The following is a 20,940-nucleotide window of genomic DNA, read 5'->3' on the forward strand; positions in this document are numbered from 1 at the left end:
TAATGTTTGTTTGTTTGTTTTTTAATGGAGTGGAAGATAGGGTCAAATTTCTTTCTTGTCATATGAATATTTAGTTTTCCTGGCAGTAAATTTTGAAGAGATTGTCCTTTATTTAATATATGTTTTTGGCAAGTTGGTTGGAAGTGAGTTGGCTGTAATGTACAGTGTTATTTCTGGAGATTCTTTTTTTTTTCCTCCACTAGTCTTTATGACCTCTGAAGTTGAAAATTACAAAACCCTGATAAAGGAAACTGAGGAGGACACCCAAAAATGGAAGGGCCTCCTGGATGTACAGACAGGATGGATAACTGTTCTTAAAACTGCAGCTTTTCTGATGGGGTACACACAGCAGTCCAGGCCCAACCATTGGGTGCTGGTCTGCCATACATTCTTCTTGTTCTTAGATTTGGGGTTGGGAGGCTTTTCACGACTGCAGAAGTCATGTGCACCATCACTATAAGTTCTGTCTCATGATTGCCTGAGGGTCAGTCTTAGTTTGTGATCTTGTGATTTTGGAATGTGCCAGGGAAGGGAAAGGCTGGGATGCTGGGACCTGAGCTAGAGGCCTCAGTGGCCTGAAGAGAGTTCTCCTGAGTCAAGTCTATAGCTCCAGAGCTGACAGCTTCAGGTTCACTGGTGCTGGAGTCAGATGTCAAGTGTCTTGTGTAAACAATTGGCTGTTTCATAGAGGATGACCCATATTAAAAACAGACAAAAACAAACAAACAAAAAAAAAACAAAACAAAAAAACAACAACAACAGCAACAACAACAACCTGCAGCTTTTCCTGTTGAGAGTTTCCTTCCGTTTGCTCCCTCGAATCCCTTTCCATGAGTGGCCTTAGATCATTTTGTTGTTGTTGTTGTTGCTGTTGTTTAAAGAAAGGCAAGGGATAAACAAAAGTATTAACCTATATACAAACTAGAAAGGTTGCCAATGTGTGGGAGTGGAGCCTCTTTCTGCTTTTCTGTATCTACTTGCTGGCTTGGACCGGGTTGCTCGCTCCTTCACAGTCCCTGCAAGCCACTTCCAAGGGGAATCTTTTGCTCTGGTCTCCAGGCTAAATTCCTTTTGTGTATGTGAAATCACAGCGCCTTTTCTTTTCTGGAAGATTCCTCACAGATCTCTCTCTCTCTCTTTGTCTCTCTCTCTCTCACTTTACATTTAAATGTTTTTATTTTATGTTTCTGGATGGTTTGCCTGTGTGCGTCGATGTGTACCATGTGAATGCAGTGCATGTCAAGGCCACAATAGGTCATCATATCTCCTGGGACTGGAATTACAGACAGTTGGGAGCCACCACGAGCATGCTGGGAATTGAACCCAGGTTCCTTAACAGCACGGCTGTCTCTCTGGCCCTGTGGAGAGCATTTTTAAGAGTCATAAAAGCAATGCACCGTTCCTTACTGCTTGATCTCTTTAGACATCTAGATACTGTGAGTAGCCTTTGTAGCAGCTTCTGCATACACTCAGGAATCATGTAGGGAGGTTACCAGAAAGGTGGGGGCGACAGACACAATAAAAGCTTTGAATCAAGGATATCTTCTTCTTGGCTGCTGTGGAATTTTCCAGGGCCTCTCTGAATAATGTTATCTCCCTGACTTTCTACTTATGTTAATCTGTCTTTCTAGTACAAATTTCTCTTTGCTTCCATTTTCCAAATTAGTTACAAGGAGGCTATGAGTCACTAGGAGGCAAGGAAATTAAAATTCTTCATGGGGTACAAAGTGTTCAGTACCATAAAAAGTATGAAGTCACCTCTGGGGAGATGGCTCTGTCAGTAAAGTGTTTACCTTTGTTTATTATGTTAGGGCCCAAGTTTAAGCACCAGAACCCATGTGAAAGCCAGATGCATGGTGTATGCATAGTGTATGCATAGTGTATGCATGGTGTATGCATGGTGTATGCATGGTGTATGCATGGTGTATGCATGGTGTATGCATGGTGTATGCATGGTGTATGCATGTAATCCCATGTTAGAGAGGGAGAGACAGGCAGATTCTTGGGGTTCATTGGCTAGTGGCTGAGTCGGTAAGCCCCAGTTCCTAGTGAGGTATCTCATGTCAAGAAAAACATTGGATGGTACTTGAGGAATGACATCCAAGGCTATTCTCTTGTGCCACATGTATGTATGTGTGGCTGCACACACACAAGTTCACAGGCCCACACACAACTGTAGATTCAGAATACAGACAGTCAAGTCAAACATCCGTCAAATTTTATGAATAAATGAACTGAGGCACACTATTGCAGCAAAGCTGACTGGCTAGGGATGGGAAACTTGGAAGTGGTATTTGCTTTGAGTCTCCCTTCCTCAGGTGTCCATCCTTAGGGGGACCCGTTCCCCATACGGTGACAGTGTCAGAGGCCACTTCATGGGATAGTTTGAGGAGTCACAAAATTCTGTGATGAAGTTTGTTGGTGACAATTTTTGTATGAATATGAAGCATTGTTCTTGTGACTTGGTCATGCCTATGACTGCTCACAAGAGAAACCTAAAGATAACGTGGCATGTGGGAGGTAGCCTTGTAGGTGTCTGTGACTATCAACCCAGAACCAGAAATAGCAGTGGGGCTCTGTGGAGTTGCTTAGCAATGCAAATGGATGTGGGATGAGAGCAGAGGAGAGGCTGTTTACTAGGAGGGAAGCTGCACCCTGGCTGGCTTTCCAACTTCATCTGCAGTGGTGTGTGAGCCATGCACTCCGAACTTTATGTTTCGAATACCCACTGGCTTGAGCCACCTCTGAAGAAACCATTCATCCCCTGCACCCACCGGGATGGGGGTGTGGCTTTGAGTGATTGCTTTCTTTCCTGAAGGATGTGGCATCTAGCGCAACATGGAACCGCAGCGTGACACACACGTCACTCAAGGAGCATGACTGAGCGCATATCAACACGAGAGAGAATGAATAGTTACAAAAATGTCTGTGCGCGTTACACAGATATGTTGGTTTGTCTTACATATGATAATTATTCTGCAAATTTGACAGATGAAAAAGCAGAGGGAGAAAAATTGACTTGTCAAATTATAGACATATTGGGGGCAGAACATTGCCTTTTTCCTCTCTACTCAATTCCCAAGAAACAGCCTTGCCTGGTGCCACAGGCTAGGGTTGCCGGTGAGTGTGTGTGTGAACGGCTTCAGCAAATGAATCCTGAATTTGAAGTTAGAGGATTTTAGAGAAAAGCTGAGGAGACAAGCTTTTAAAACAGGCTGGGTTCTGAGGAGCTACAATCTTTGCTGCCATGTTTGATCATCCCTCAGATTTCAGCAGCTGACTGGCGGGTAAGCACCTTGGGTACAGCGCTCTCCTGCTGTAGGCTTCACATGCGTGGTCCTAGGGGCAGCTAAAGGAAGCCTGCCGAGCAAGCCAGTGAGCAGTGCTCCCATTGGTTCCTTTCTCTGCTCCTGGTTGAGTTTCTGCCTCGCTTCCTGCAATGATGGATTGCAATGAGACATGCAAGCCAAACAAACCCTTTTCTCCCCAAGTTGTTTGGTCATGGTGTTTATCACAGCAACAGGATGTAAACTAAGACAGATGCTTTGCAGCTTCTAAACTCTGTCCCCTCACTGAAAAACTGGCCTTGGGGACTAGCCTTCTCTCTTGAATTCTGCTGACCTTTCTAACTACTTCTGGATCTTGCCAGCTTCCCTTTCAGCAAAAGCTTCCAAGTGTGGACAGCGGTCATTATCCCACATTTCCTGCCTGCCTCTGTCTCCTTCTTAAGATCATCTGCTTCTAAGGCGTGTGCCCCCATACCTGGCTCCACCTTAGTCTTCAAGCTGAAGTCTCTCCTTGAACCTGGAGTTGGTGGATTGGCAGGGAGCTCCAGGGATTTTCATGTCACCCACTGCCCCAGCAGTGGTATTACAAGCATGTGTCACCAGGCCTGGTTTACACGGCTTCTGGGAACTCGATTCAGGTTATCCTGCTGTGTCCTGGACTTTTTACATGGAGCTGTCTCTGCAGCCTCAGTGACCAGTCTTAACAATCAGGGAGTGCGGTTAACACAGAATAAAGGGGCAGGAATGGCTGTCTACAATCCATAAAATGGCACAGGCCTAATCTTTATATATTATGATGAGAATGCTGGAATGTAACCTATTGCTGGGTTTTAACATTTTCACTTTTAATTCTCTGTGTCTCTGAATCTGTCTCTGCATCTCTCTCTTTCTCCTCTCTCTCTCTCTCTCTCTCTCTGTGTGTGTGTGTGTGTGTATTTGCACATGACTGCAAGGGGTGTTGGATCCCACGGAGTCTCGAGTTACACAAGGTTATGAACTGTCCAACCTGGGTGCTGCTTCCTGAACTTGGGTGCTCTGTTAGAGGACTTGGAGAAGAGAGGAGCCAGCAGAGGGCTGAGGAGCACTGTGGGTAACGGTCCTTCTGTATTTTAAGAGGGAGTGAAGGGGCCTTGGGAGCTCCCTTCTGGTTTTTTGGATCTCATGTACCTAAGATACATTTCAGTTCTGTTTTGTGCTAAAACCCAAATCAGATTAACAAAAAGGAGGCAGCCTTTCTCACTTTGCAATGAGTTCCAAACAACAGAGGAATGGTTAAAATGATTCAGCGGAGACAGATGGCTTTCAGAGAACCTTCCAGAGGGAGGATATTAATGATTAGGTAGCTGCCTGCAGGGGTTTTATTAGAAATACACTCTTCATTTGCTCTCAGTTCCAAGGCATGCAGGAGATCCTGCCAATCTACAGAGAGTGGCACAGCCCGAGCTACTCTGTGGCTGTTGTGGCTGAGAGCTCAGTAGCTTTAGACAGTTATTTATTCTCTCATGGATCTGAAGACTTTGAAAATGAGGCTGCCAGCAGGACCACATTCGTCCTAATGGCCCTCCAACCTATTATGTTGGGAGACAATACAGTCCAGAATAGCTGGGAAAATAAGTGTGAACCTTTGCTATGCCTTCCACATGGCATTTAAGAGAGAGCACCCTTCACCCCAAAACATGTAGTTTTGAAAAAAAAAGTCAATAAAAAGGCAGGGTGGTCCCCCAGGCTAAGGCTGCTGGCTGCTAGCATGTAATTGAAACCGTGTCTACCCTTCACTGTACTGCTGTGCTTTACAAAGCAAAACATCAAAACCCACCCCAATTATATTATCTATTAGATTGTTTTTGTATTTGAGACCATCCTGCCAAGCTATCCCAAGTTTGCTATTTTTGGAGGACAACACCCATTTAGGATATTGCAGGCTTCTGGAAGTAAAATTTTCATTTCTAATATAGTGTGTTTTAAAAGTTGATTCATAAATGCCACTTGAAAAACTGGAAGGTAGTGTGCACCATTTACCTTGGGATGAGCTTGAGTTACAGGAGCTCCAGGGGAGTTTGCCTCACACCCACACCTTAGCTCCAAATGTCTTCAGGCTTAGTAACACTGACGAGATCGTTCTTCATGGTCAGACTAACAGGACTCTAAAAGGAGCTGGGAATTTTATTTTCAGTTGTATTTTCTCAGGTGAAGTGACAGATTCAACTGGATGTGTAAGGAATATTTATTTGTCTGTCTCTCCTATGTGACAGGAAGGGCATTAGGCACCAAGAACAAAGGGCAACAGAATCTTGTTGGTGTTTGCCCTTGTGGAGCAGACAGGAGCCAGGAAGGAGCATGACACAGTTTCTGGAACTAAAGGCCATAAAGCTCTTCATGGCAGGGCTGTTCCTCTTAACTTATTTGTATCTGAATAGTTTAGATTGATTCTCTATCTATCTGTCTGTCTGTCTATGTATGTATGTATGTATGTATGTATGTATGTATGTATGTATGTATCTATCTATCTATCTATCTATCTATCTATCTATCTATCTATCATTTATATGTCTGTCTACCTTCCTACTTTTAGTATGTATGTATGTATGTATATATGTATGAATGTATGTATTTATGTATGTATTACCTCTAGTATCTATGTATGTATCTAAGTATGTATCTATCACCTATGTATGTATGTATCATCTGTGCTATTTACCTATTTCTACAATTATGAAATGAATCAATATTTTACCTGCCACCTATCTCACATTTCATCTATCATGTGAATCATTTATCCTTCATCGGTCAACCTTCTTTCTATCCTTTATATATTTATCCTCCTTTGATCATCTATCTACCTAGCCACCTAATCTTTCATTGTTTATTATCTTTGTTTCTATATAAAATGAAGTTGAAATTGATCAGGCTCTTTCATATAGCTTTATTTCAAAAAGTTGATCCAATATATATTTATATGTGAAATTTATGTATATGACTGTTTTGCCTGTATGTATATCTGTGTACCACATGTACTACTGGTGTCTGCAGAGGGTAAAAGTGTTAGATTCCTTGTAACTAGAGTTACAGATAGTTGTGAGCTGCCATGTGGCAGCTGTGAATACAACCTAGGTCCTCTGAAAGAGCACCTAGTGCTCTTAGCTAATGAGCCATCTCTCCAGTCCCAAATCCATATATGTTTGATGATATATAAGTTGATGAGAAAATGATTTTAACAAAAGCCACTTGGGGCTGAAGATGTGGCTTAGTTTGCTCACACATCTTGCAAGAAGCTTCTCTGGGTTTGATCCTCAGTGCCATGTAAAGCAGGCATGGTGGTGTATTCCTGAATTGCCAGCACTCAAGAGGCAGATGCAGGAGGGCCAGATGCTCAATTTCATACTGGATGACATAGTCTAAGGCCTGGCTGGGCTACATGAGACCTTGACTCCAAAACGAAACAACCACTTCCCAACAGCACCACCCACCCCAGTACATATTTATCTTCACTTTAAAATGCTGAAGAACTTCATGGACATTAGTGTTTGTGTTGATGGAGCTTCCGACTCCCTGTGTCAGATGGGGCTTCAGCTGTGCATGTGTAGCATTGTCTTGCAGAGCCAATCATTTAGCTACTTTCCAACACATCATGTACTGGGTAGGGTTGCTAATTGAAACAGCTTCAGCATCACTAGGTTGAGTCCATGACTTCCCTTTAGCTAATTTCATCCCACAAGCAAACCCAGAATGTCTACTTGGACATTGTCATAGTTCATTCTCAAGGGTCTACTTGGTGTTTTAGGTTGTTTGAGTCAGCTATTTTCACACAGAATGTACTACTTTTAGGGGTTGGGGGATTAGATCAGTTTGTAGGATGCTTGTCTAGTGTGCATAAAGCCATGGATTTGATTCTAGTCTTGCAAGCACTGGGCATGGTGGTGGATATGTATACTTGGGAGGTGGAGTTAGATGAATCACGAGATCAAGGCTATCCTAGGTTACATGGGGAGTTTGAGGCAGCCTGAGCTAAGATAAGAGTCTCTCTCTCTCTTTCTCTTCTCCTCTCTCCATCCCTTCTTCCCCTCTCTCCTCTCCCCTCTCTTCTTCCATGTCTCCCTCCTTCCATCCCTTCTTCCATTTCTCACACACACACACACACACACACACACACACACACACACACACACTTTTCTTTCCATAATAAACTGCTTGCTTGTTCTTTCTCCTTTCTTCTTTTTCCTAATATTTGTTTTATTTTGTGTATGTGTTAACTGAGTATATGTTTATGTATCACATGCATGCAGAAGCACACATAGGTCAAAAGAGGAGTCATGTCCCTTGTGACTGTAGTTACAGGTTGTTGTGAGCCAATGTGGGTTATTGGAACAGAACCTGGATCCTCTGTAAAAGCAACAAATGCTCTAAGCTGCTGAGCCATCTCCAGCTCCTCTTTTTATTTTTTAAAATGAGTTCATGGAATACTTCATTTTAAACCAAGCTATGCCAGTTAGTTTCTTTGTTTTGTTTTGAGACATGCTCTTGGTGGATAGCCCAGGCTAGTCTTGAATTCACAATCTTTCTGCTTTACCTTTGAAAATGTTGGGCTGACAGGCACATGCCACTAATCTTAGTCTTGTCCATATTTTCCTCTGATAAAAATCCATGATGGGCTTAACAAGATGGGAGCAAATTGAAAGCCTGTCAGGTTGCTTCATGCTGGAGCAGACTGACTTGGTGCGAAGGTGTAATTCCCAAAAGTCTTTCAGTGAGCTTCTACATTGGACGGTGTTTATGTCACTCTTTCAAAGTGTCTTTACCATCTCCCCCTTTCCCTCTCTGTCCTACATCCTCAAGTGTATTGCAGCATCCTTGGATTGCAGGTGGGTTTGGAACTGCAGCCATACTCACTCCTCTCGATGTTGTCCCAGCAGTTGGGATAAGCTGTGCGTCTGGAGCTCACCACCTTTTAGCAGGTGTGTCCAGCCTTTTGATTTTGTTACATGACACTGTCATCTATAAAGTTCATGTTCGAGGATGGTGCACATAGAGCCACGGCCATGGGCTGGACTCTTCCAGTGGTAGTCTACAGCGTTTCGCCTCTCTGTCTTAGTAGTTCCCATGTTACACGAACTTGATCTCAGAACTTTTTTTATTCTGTGAAGTTCATTATCAGTGTTTGTAATTTTCCAAATAATTAATTCACTTTGGATAATAGCCTCATGCTGACTTAAAGTCTCTATGTGTGTTTTAATAAAAGTTGGAAAAGAAATGAGCTCTGCTCTGCTCTTTTCCCTAAGTGGGGTGTGGCTTGAGGGAATCTTCACAAAAGTTACCAGGCTTCAGACGTAAACTGTTGCTTTTTCCCCCTTCTCTGCACAGTGGGAGGAAGCATCAGGAAAAGTACCCACTGGGAGAGCTTTGCCGCTGTAATTGTTCTGTATTGCTTGACCTGTTAGGATGTCAGTATCTCTGCAGCTCTGAAGTCCTTGTTTTCAAGAGTCACCTTGTACCATCCTGACAGGTCCATCCTTTACATGAAGGGAGGGAAGGTGTAGGTCACGGGTGTGCCCAGCCTCTCTGTCTGTCCAGGCATTTTCTCCCTAATTGACACAACAGATACAGAGCCATGAAGCCCAGAAACTTATTCACTTTCTTTGGTTTGACCTTTTTTTGGGGGGAAAAAATGTTCCCCGGTGACTGATGGAGGGTAGCAGTAAAAAAAAGGCTCTAAGAGCTTCATGTGGATGGAAACGCTCCTGGTCATCTGGCTTCTGGTATGGATAAAGGGATGAAGGGAGATTCATCATCACAGACTTGGGGGCTGGTCTTAATAACACTGCTCTCCTTGTAGTGGGAAAGAGGTGTTTATTTTTCAGCAGATGAGGAACAATGTATCTCAGCTGGTCCCGAGGGAGCACACTGTGATCACCTTCCAGGGAGTCACATGGGCTCTTCAGACTTGGAGGTTTGTTTACAGGGTCAATATCCAGTATTTCATGCTGGGTAGATTATGATCATTTAAACTCATCTGTGATTTTATAGACTGCCCGGGACTGTTCTGCTGCAGCCTCCTCCAGTTTGCTTGTTTTGAGGCTGGGTCTCTCTACATAGCCCTGGTTGTCCTGGAACTCCCTATGTAGAGCAGGCTGGCTTTGAATTCACAGATATCTGTACACCTTTGCCTCCCCAGTGCTGGAATTAAAAGGTGTGTGCCACTACCACACTTGGCTCACTTCCTCAGTGTTCAAGCTAAGTCAGTCTTTAGTACCAGCCTTATAACAGCTGGATTTAGTTTGGTCATTGAGTTTTAAGTGTTATTTGTGGACTGCTTTGTTTTTGGAGAAAAAATACTAAAGGGGGGGACCCAAACAACAACAACAACAACAACAACAACAACAACAAAAACAACAACAAAAACAAAAACCAAAGCTAAACAAAACAAAACAAAACAAAACATAAACAAAACAAAAAGCAACCCAAAGCCTTGGTACTTTATGTCCAACCTTGGATACTTCCCACAAGGCTTTTAAAATATAATATTTTTAAAATGAATTCTTTGAGAATTTTGTACATAGTGTATTTTGATCATACTCATTCCTCCTGGATAGACTTCTTACATCCTCTCCATCCCTACTTCATGTTCTCTTAACACAATAATTCACCAAGCCAAATAAGTGCTGTACATATACTCATGGCTGTGGGGCCATCCACTGGAGCAAGGTTGACCTACTATGGGCCACACCCTTAAAGAGAACAGACTCTTCCATCCCCCAGCTGTCCATAGTCCCTCAGCTAGGGGTGGAGCGTCAGGAGCTCCCTCTCACTCCATGTTAGAATGCTGAGTGGCTTGCTCTTGCTCAGGTCTTGTGCACCAAGCACAGCTGCTGTGAGTTTAGGAATGCATCAGTCATATCATGTCTAGAGGATACTGTTTCACTCCAGGCTGACTTCTGGCTCTAAAACTCTTTCAGCCCCCTCTTATACTATGTTCCCTCACAAGGCAAGCTGATTTTTGCCAGCTTTGATCTTTACCCTAGGTTCATCCTTCAATCTCCTTTCAAAAATCAAAGCGTCTATGTCTTTTCTTGTGAAGCCCAAATTCCAGAGTTACTGTTTTATAGAAAGATGGAGCTTACACGTCAGACTTGAGGTGATAGCTTTTCTCTGTGGGGATTCAAACAGTACAGGAAGGGGGGATGACCAGTTGGGCCAGCCTGTGCTGGGCTTTTCTTATCCTCTGTGGAATTGACAAGTGTCTTTGTTTTGTTACTTGGAGTGTCTAGACAAACCATGGTTTCTGGGACAGTACAACCTTATACCATCCAATCACCAAGCATAAATCAAACCATTTAGTCACTTAATTTCCTCAAGGCTAGTCCCCTGGCAGAAACCCAGGATGAGATAGTACCTTAAAGTGTATCTTAAGTTTAGACTCTCTGAGGAGTTTGGAATATACAGTCCAAGCCTAGCCCCAGACCTACATAAAGAGTAGAGTATGTGAAGAGCAAACACTACATGAGTTATAGCTCCTTTCTCCAGCACTATTGATGGAATGAGACAGTAAGGCTGATGCTTTCAGTGGGGTGAGGGCTGCATCTTCTTTTCAGTAGCCAGATGCATTTCAAGGGTACCACGAGATTCACTGTTTTTGATGCACTGAGCCTTGAAGTGACCCATTTCTTTCAAGGGCTTACATCACTGGGCTATGCAGCAGACCAGAGCAATGGCTCATTTAAGCCCTATTGGGGCACAGGAAGTGTTTACGGTTCTGAATGGGGTCTTTCTTAGAATATAGCTAAGGTTCTTCTGTGAAATTTCTCTTAAAATAGGGAACTAGCCTTACTGTATCAGATATATATATCTGTGTGTGTGTGTGTGTGTGTGTGTGTGTGTGTGTGTGTGTGTGTGTGTATAGTCACAGAATATAGGGAAACATCACAGATGATTTTGATTTGAGAGATTTTTCCAGTTTGGAAGTTAGTATGTAGTGCAGTGGACACCTTACATTGCTTTACCGACTCCCAAGGATCCAGAACTGACTTTTCATAGATTCACCTGGGTTCCTTTGTCAAACTAAGGTCTTTTCAAGCACTGTTCTCCTCAAGCCACAGGCTACCTGGGAACAGCTGGCCTGGAATTTGGTGAACCTTCTCAGGGACATCTGTTTAAGGTTCCCTTGCTTCTACTGCACCAAGCTGGGCAGCAGTGAGAAGGGCAGCTGTGTGTCTGGGCTTCAGCTTCCTCCTTCATGTTTTGAGAGCTGGCAGGAGTCCTGCAAGACCTCTAAAGTTCTGTTTGATTTGTTTGTTTGTTTTTGGAAAATGAAGGTTTTTGAACTCTGATACTAATTCCATGTATGAGATTCTGTGTTCAGCATAACCCAGAGCTATGACATGGACACTTAAGAATTTACAGCTGGGTCTTTGCTTTACTTGACTTTTAAAAAATCCAAAGCCCATCCTTCTGTCTGCTAGATGCCCATCAAGGGTGTTTATGTCATCTATAGACACCTCCCCTTCACAAGCGAATTAGAAAATGATCTGGGGCTAAGGAGATAGATCAGAGGTTGAGAGTGCTTGCCAAGTTGACTTCAGTTTATATCACCCACACCCAGCAGCTCACAACTATCTGTAACTCTAGCTCCAGGTGATCAGATGCTCTCTTCTTGCCTCTATGGGCACCTATACACGTGTGCGCGTGCGCGCATACACACACACACACACACACACACACACACATGAAAATCTGATGCAGGCATAAGGACCTTGGGCCTTTTTGCTATGGTTTTGAGAAAAGGTCTCACCATGTAGCCCAGGCTGGCCTCTATGGCAGAATTCTTCTGCCTTAGCCTCCCAGATGTTGAGATGACAGGTGCACCATCTCATCTGCCTTTGAGAAAACTGTTGAAGTGTAAGAAGGAAGGGATGTGAATACTAAATCAGAACATCATGGGGAAAGCTAGCTATGAACAAAGAGTTTGGTGCCAATTCTACAAAAATAGTCTGTGGAGATGTCATCTAAAAAATGGTTTTCAGAGGAATGAGACCTTTCTTTGTGGGACCCAAAAGAGCAGCTCTCTGCACAATAATAAATCTGTTCAGAGTGGAAACCTCTTAGGAGACGAGGGGAATGTGGCTGCTGATCTCTTCATTCCAATTGATGTGCCAGTGGTGTGTGTTTATGAGCTACAGAGTGGCTTTTCAATACTAAACGGTGACTGGATGATGGGCCGTCTCTAATGATGTTAATCATTACAGCCCTCCATCCTTGTTTCACAGGTGTCAAAACAGGCCCTGCTGAGGTTTGTGTCTTAATGTTCAAGTTTAGGTGAAACATGCAGGTAGGAGAGTTCTTCATGTCCTCTGTCAGGGGAGCAGGGCTCAGGTATAGAGGATAAGAGGAGTCACCTGGTGTCTTGTATGTAGAGCACAACCCACAGGCAGAAAGCCTGGTTCATGATGCTGTGTGGCCGGCCCACTGCAGCACCGTGGTCCCTGGCCCGGGGGAGTCTGCGGACACCCACAAGGACCCACACAGGATCCGCCACAGGATCCTAAGACCTCTGGTGAGTGGAACACAACTTCTGCCAGCAGGCAGGTTCAAACACCAGATATCTGGGCACCATCCCTGCAAGAGAGGAGCTTGCATGAGAGAGTACTCTGACCACTGAAACTAAGGATAGAGCTAGTCTCACAGGTCTGCTGATAGAGGCTAACATAATCACCTGAGGAACAAGCTCTAACCAGAGACAACTATAACAGCTAGCTCCAGAGAATACAAGATGGCAAAAGGCAAATGTAAGAATCCTACTAACAGAAATCAAGACCGCTCACCATCAACAGAACGCAGCACTTCCACACCACCTAGTCCTGGGCACCCCAACACAACTGAAAAGCTAGACCCGGATTTAAAAGCATATCTCATGATGATGGTAGAGGACATCAAGAAGGACTTTAATAACTCACTTAAAGAAAGACAGGAGAACACTGCTAAAGAGTTACAAGTCCTTAAAGAAAAACAGGAAAACACAACCAAACAGGTAGAAGTCCTTATAGAAAAACAGGAAAACACATCCAAACAGGATATGGAAATGAACAAAACCATACTAGACCTAAAAAGGGAAGTAGACACAATAAAGAAAACTCAAAGTGAAGCAACACTGGAGATAGAAACCCTAGGAAAGAAATCTGGAACCATAGATGCAAGCATCAGCAACAGAATACAAGAGATGGAAGAGAGAATCTCAGGTGCAGAAGATTCCATAGAGAACATTGGCACAACAATCAAAGATAATACAAAACGCAAAAAGATCCTAACTCATAACATCCAGGAAATCCAGGACACAATGAGAAGACCAAACCTACGGATAATAGGAGTTGATGAGAATGAAGATTTTCAACTTAAAGGGCCGGCAAATGTCTTCAACAAAATTATAGAAGAAAACTTCCCAAACCTAAAGAATGACATGCCCATGAACATACAAGAAACCTACAGAACTCCAAATAGACTGGACCAGAAAAGAAATTCCTTCTGACACATAATAATCAGAACAACAAATGCACTAAATAAAGATAGAATATTAAAAGCAGTAAGGGAGGAAGGTCAAGTAACATATAAAGGCAGACCTATCAGAATTACACCAGACTTTTCACCAGAGACTATGAAAGCCAGAAGAGCCTGAACAGATGTTATACAGACACTAAGAGAACACAAATGCCAGCCCAGGCTACTATACCCGGCCAAACTCTCAATTACCATAGATGGAGAAACCAAAGTATTCCACGACAAAACCAAATTCACACATTATCTTTCCACGAATCCAGCCCTTCAAAGGATAATAACAGAAAAGAAGCAATACAAGGACAGAAATCACACCCTAGAACAAGCAAGAAAGTAATCCCTCAACAAACCAAAAAGAAGACAGCTAAAAGAACAGAATGCCAACTGCAACAACAAAAATAAAAGGAAGCAACAATTACTTTTCCTTAATATCTCTTAATATCAATGGACTCAATTCCCCAATAAAAAGACATAGACTAACAGACTGGCTACACAAACAGGACCCAACATTTTGCTGCTTACAGGAAACCCATCTCAGGGAAAAAGACAGACACTACCTCAGAGTGAAAGGCTGGAAAACAATTTTCCAAGCAAATGGTCTGAAGAAACAAGCTGGAGTAGCCATTCTAATATCGGATAAAATCGACTTCCAACCCAAAGTTATCAAAAAAGACAAGGACGGACACTTCATACTCATCAAAGGTAAAATCCTCCAAGAGGAACTCTCAATTCTGAATATCTACGCTCCAAATGCAAGGGCAGCCAAATTCATTAAAGACACTTTAGTAAAGCTCAAAGCACACATTGCACCTCACACAATAATAGTGGGAGACTTCAATACCCCACTTTCATCAATGGATAGATCGTGGAAACAGAAACTAAACAGGGACACAGTGAAACTAACAGAAGTTATGAAACAAATGGATCTGACAGATATCTACAGAACATTTTATCCTAAAACAAAAGGATATACCTTCTTCTCAGCACCTCACGGGACCTTCTCCAACATTGACCATATAATTGGTCACAAAACAGGCCTCAACAGATACAAAAATATTGAAATTGTCCCACGTATCCTATCAGACCACCATGGCCTAAGGCTGATCTTCAATAACAACATAAATAATGGAAAGCCAACCTTCACGTGGAACTGAACAACACTCTTCTCAATGATACCTTGGTTAAGGAAGGAATAAAGAAAGAAATTAAAGACTTTTAGAGTTTAATGAAAATGAAGCCACAATATACCCAAACCTATGGGACACAATGAAAGCATTTCTAAGAGGGAAACTCATAGCTCTGAGTGCCTCCAAGAAGAAATGGGAGAGAGCACATACTAGCAGCTTGACAACACATCTAAAAGCTCTAGAAAAAAAGGAAGCAAATTCACCCAAGAGGAGTAGATGGCAGGAAATAATCAAACTCAGGGGTGAAATCCACCAAGTGGAAACAAGAAGAACTATTCAAAGAATTAACCAAACGAGGAGTTGGTTCTTTGAGAAAATCAACAAGATAGATAAACCCTTAGCTAGACTCACTAGAGGGCACAGGGACAACATCCTAATTAACAAAATCAGAAATGAAAAGGGAGACATAACAACAGATCCTGAAGAAATCCAAAACACCATCAGATCCTTCTACAAAAGGCTATACTCAACAAAACTGGAAAACCTGGACGAAATGGACAAATTTCTAGACAGATACCAGGTACCAAAGTTAAATCAGGATCAAGTTAATGATCTAAACAGTCCCATATCCCCTAAGGAAATAGAAGCAGTTATTAATAGTCTTCCAGCCAAAAAAAGTCCAGGACCAGATGGGTTTAGTGCAGAGTTCTACCAGACCTTCAAAGAAGATCTAATTCCAGTTCTGCACAAACTATACCACAAAATAGAAGTAGAGGGAAGTCTACCTAACTCATTCTATGAAGCCACAATTACTCTGATACCTAAACCACAGAAAGATCCAACAAAGATAGAGAACTTCAGACCAATTTCCCTTATGAATATCAATGCAAAAATCCTCAATAAAATTCTTGCGAACCGAATCCAAGAACACATTAAAGCAATCATCCATCCTGACCAAGTAGGTTTTATTCCAGGGATGCAGGGATGGTTTAATATATGAAAATCCATCAATGTAATCCATTATATAAACAAACTCAAAGACGAAAACCACATGATCATCTCCTTAGATGCAGAAAAAGCATTCGACAAGACCCAACACCCATTCATGATAAAAGTCTTGGAAAGATCAGGAATTCAAGGCCCATACCTAAACATGATAAAAGCAATCTACAGCAAACAAGTAGCCAACATCAAAGTAAATTGTGAGAAGCTTGAAGCAATCCCACTAAAATCAGGGATTAGACAAGGCTGCCCACTTTCTCCCTACCTCTTCAACATAGTACTTGAAGTCCTAGCCAGAGCAATTCGTCAACAAAAGGAGATCAAGGGGATACAAATTGGAAAAGATGAAGTCAAAATATCACTTTTTGCAGATGATATGATAGTATATATAAGTGACCCTAAAAATTCCACCAGAGAACTCCTAAACCTGATAAACAGCTTCAATCAAGTAGCTGGATATAAAATTAACTCAAACAAGTCAATGGCCTTTCTCTACACAAAGAATAAACAGGCTGAGAAAGAAGTCAGGGAAACAATACCCTTCTCAATAGCCACAAATAATATAAAATATCTTGGCGTGACTATAACTAAGGAAGTGAAAGATCTGTATGATAAAAACTTCAAGTCCCTGAAGAAAGAAATTAAAGAAGATCTCAGAAGATGGAAAGATCTCCCATGCTCATGGATTGGCAGGACCAACATTGTAAAAATGGCTATCTTGCCAAAAGCAATCTACAGATTCAATGCAATCCCTATCAAAATTCCAACTCAATTCTTCAATGAATTAGAAAGAGCAATCTGCAAATTCATCTGGAATAACAAAAACCTAGGGTAGCAAAAACTCTTCTCAAGGATAAAAGTACCTCTGGTGGAATCACCATGCCTGATCTAAAGCTTTACTACAGAGCAATTGTTATAAAAACTGCATGGTACTGGTATAGTGACAGACAAGTAGACCAATGGAATAGAATTGAAGACTCAGAAATGAACCCACACACCTATGGTCACTTGATCTTCGACAGGGAGCTAAAACCATCCAGTGGAAGAAAGACAGCATTTTCAACAAATGTTGCTGGCACAACTGGTTGTTATCATGTAGAAGAATGTGAATCGACCCATTCCTCTCTCCTTGTACTAAGATCAAATCTAAGTGGATCAAGGAACTTCACATAAAACCAGAGACACTGAAACTTATAGAGGAGAAAGTGGGGAAAAGTCTCGAAGATATGGGCACAGGGAAAAAAATTCCTGAATAGAACAGCAACGGCTTGTGCTGTAAGATCGAGGATTGACAAATGGGACCTCATGAAACTGCAAAGCTTCTGCAAGGCAAAAGACACCGTCAATAAGACAAAAAGACCACCAACAGATTGGGAAAGGATCTTTACCTATCTTAAATCAGATAGGGGACTAATATCCAATATATATAAAGAACTCAAGAGGGTGGACTCCAGAAAATCAAATAACCCCCTTAAAAGATGGGGCTCAGAGCTGAACAAAGAATTCTCACCTGAGGAATACCGAAAGGCTGAGAAACACCTGAAAAAATGTTCAACATCCTTAATCATCAGATAAATGCAAATCAAAACAACCCTGAGATTCCATCTCACACCAGTCAGAATGGCTAAGATCAAAAATTCAGGTGACAGCAGATGCTGGCGAGGATGTGGAGCAAGAAGAACACTCCTCTATTGCTGGTGGGATTGCAAGCTTGTACAACTAACCACTCTGGAAATCAGTCTGGAGGTTCCTCAGGAAATTGGGCATAGTACTACCGGAGGATCCCATAATACCTCTCCTGGGCATATATCCAGAAGATGTTCCAACCGGTAAGAAGGACACATGCTCCTCTATGTTCATAGCAGCCTTATTTATAATAGCCAGAAGCTGGAAAGAACCCAGATGCCCCTCAACAGAGGAATGGATAGAAAAAATGTGGTACATTTACACAATGGAGTACTACTCAGCTATTAAAAAGAATGAATTCACGAAATTCCTAGGCAAATGGATGGACCTGGAGGGCATCATCCTGAGTGAGGTAACCCAATCACAAAAGAACTCAAATGAAATGTACTCACTGATAAGTGGATATTAGCCCAGAAACTTAGTATAGCGAGATATAAGGTACAAGATGCAAAACACATGAAACTGAAGAAGAACGAAGACCAAAGTGTGGACACTTTGCTCCTTCTTAGAATTGGAAACAATTACCCATGAAAGGAGTTATAGAGACAAAGTTTGGAGCTGAGACAAAAGGATGGACCATCTAGAGACTGCCATATCCAGGGATCCATCCCATAATTAGCCTCCAAACGATGACATCATGACATACACTAGCAAGCCTTTGTTGCAAGGACCGTGATATAGCTGTCCCTTGTGAGACTAGGCCAGGGCCTAGCAAACACAGAAGTGGATGCTCACAGTCAACTATTGGATAGATCACAGGGCCCCCAATGGAGGAGCTAGAGAAAGTATCCAAGGAGCTAAAGAGATCTGCAACCCTATCGGTGGAACAACATTATGAACTAACCAGTACCCCAGAGCTCTTGACTCTAGCTGCATATGTATCAAAAGATGGCCTAGTCGGCCATCAATGGAAAGAGAAGCCCATTGGTCAGGCAAACTTTATATGCCCCAGTACAGGGGAACGCCAGGGCCAAAAAATGGGAATGGGTGGGTAGGGGAGTCGGGGGGGGGAGGGTGTGGGGGACTTTTGGGATTGCATTGGAAATGTAATTGAGGAAAATACGTAATAAAAAAATCTGAAAAATAAAGAATTGGGTCTAGATATTTATAACGTATGTGCTTTATGTACAAATTTCTACATAAATCACAGGAAGCTGAATGGTGGGTCTAGAGGTTCAGATGTAGGTGCCTGGGCTGGGGCAGGTTCTATTTTGCAGTGACTTGTGGGACCTCTTGCCTTCACCACCCTTTGGTTATCAATAGCACTGGATCCTTTATTGTCTGAGTTCATGAGGGCCCCAGCCGGTGTCACCTCAGGCAGTAATCCTCAAAGAGACTAGTGCAAACCCAGTGAAGACTGACTTCGTCAACCTGGATCAGGCTTGTGGGAGTCTAAGGCAAGGCACTTTATTCCCAATGTATTTAAGCCCAGTATAATTTGGAAGAAAAAATATTTTAGGTGTAATACAATTCCCGGTGCATAAGGAAGTTTACTTACACTGGAATTCAACCTAGGGTACTTCTCCAAGATGATGGGCTCTAGAGATAGGCTACCTGTATTAGCTTAAGGGCCTAAGGAAGGATCTGGCCTGATCTGGGTCATACCGAGAGCAGAGGTCATTTGGGGTGTTAGCCACCTCTGGTCCTGGCTGTAGGAGATTGATCTAGCCTGGTCTAACAGACAGTACAGATCTTCGGCTGTTAGTTGCTTCTGATTCTCAGCTCTCTGGATGGAATGCAGGTATTTGATTTTATCTCTTCCACTGAGGAGATACCCCAGTGTAATCGACATTCCTGGTTCTCTTGGCACTTTTCTTTGGGAGCGAGGCCCTTATGCCCTCTATATTAGTCACAGGAGGAAGGGGTTTATTTGGCTTACATATCTTGGTCCATTGAGGGAAGTCAGGGCAAGAGCTCAAGGCAGCAGCCATGGAGGAAGGCTGCTTCCTGGCTTTCTCCCCATCCTGCTCAGTCTGCTCTCTTGTATACCCCAGCACCACTTGCCCAGAGAACAACTCTAGGCTGAACCCTCCCACATCAATCATTAGACAATGAAATGCCTGACAGATTTACCTATTGACCAATCTTACAGAGGCATTTCCTTAATTAAGGTTTGCTCTTCCCAGATATAGCTAGGTTTGTGTCAAGTTGTCAAAAAAGCAGTCAACACACATATTTTCCTTTAGTTTAAAATACTTCTGTTTCCTGGAATACACTTGTAAGTAGTTTTGTCAGAAATTGTATATGGGAAATAACTTTAAATTCCTAGATATCCAAATTTCTTTGATTCTGACTTCAATGAGATATGGACAGTTGATATTGTGGAGTGCTGACAGCCAGGGGTGTGGTCTTTCTCCATCAGTGACATTCTCAGCCTGGAGATGGGCTGCCTCCCTTATGCAATATGGCTACATGCCTTCATTTTAAATGGCTCTTTAGTAGTCTTTTATTTATTTAAATAATATAGATTTAAAAATATTTATTTACTTAATTTATGTGTGTGTGTATGTTTGCCTGCCTGAGCTTATATATACCTCGTGTGCAGGAACCTGTGGAGTTCAGAAGAGAACAACAGAACTAGCTTTTCAGGTGGTTGTGAGCTGCCCACACAGTGCTGAGAACTGAACCCTAGTCTTCAGCAAGAGCAGTAAGCACTTTAACCATAGGGCCATCTCTCATTATTTTATTTAAAATATTTTTCCTGTTATAAATCTTGCCACAATGAGTGTTCTTATCTTCTATTGTTTAATGCTTATATAGAGACATATGCACCAATACCCATGTTGTTGATTTAGCACAATGATAACACATAAGATTGTTTACCATGTTACACCCACTTCACAGATGAGGAAACTGAGGCTCAGGGAGAACATATGTCATACACAAAGAGAAAGAGCCTTGAAAATGTCAAATTAGGATTTGAATCAAGGAGGTTTGGCTTCAGAGTTCCTGATTTAACTACGGTTATCTCTGAAGACAGAAGTATGGGTCACAGAGGTGGGAATCTTGTTTTGACTTGTACAACTATTGTGTGTCAACTGAAAATAGGAAAATGCTACTGATATTTGTTGGCCGGTAAGTGGGAGGACTTGAGTGTGGAGGAAGCCTGACGTTTTGAATCTTATAATGGAAATTCCAGACAATGGTTTAAGGGTGGGCTCAGAGGGATTTGAGGTACTGAAGGACCTCGTTCTGAAAGTTCAAGGAATCCAGTGCATTTACAATTCTGGGGTGGAAAATTGCTTTCTCTGTTAGCAAAAGTCAATTTTATCATTGCTGCCTTACAGCAAGCTCCATGC

Source organism: Mus musculus, chromosome 9, assembly GCF_000001635.26.
Source record: "Mus musculus strain C57BL/6J chromosome 9, GRCm38.p6 C57BL/6J".
Classification (NCBI taxonomy): domain Eukaryota; kingdom Metazoa; phylum Chordata; class Mammalia; order Rodentia; family Muridae; genus Mus; species Mus musculus.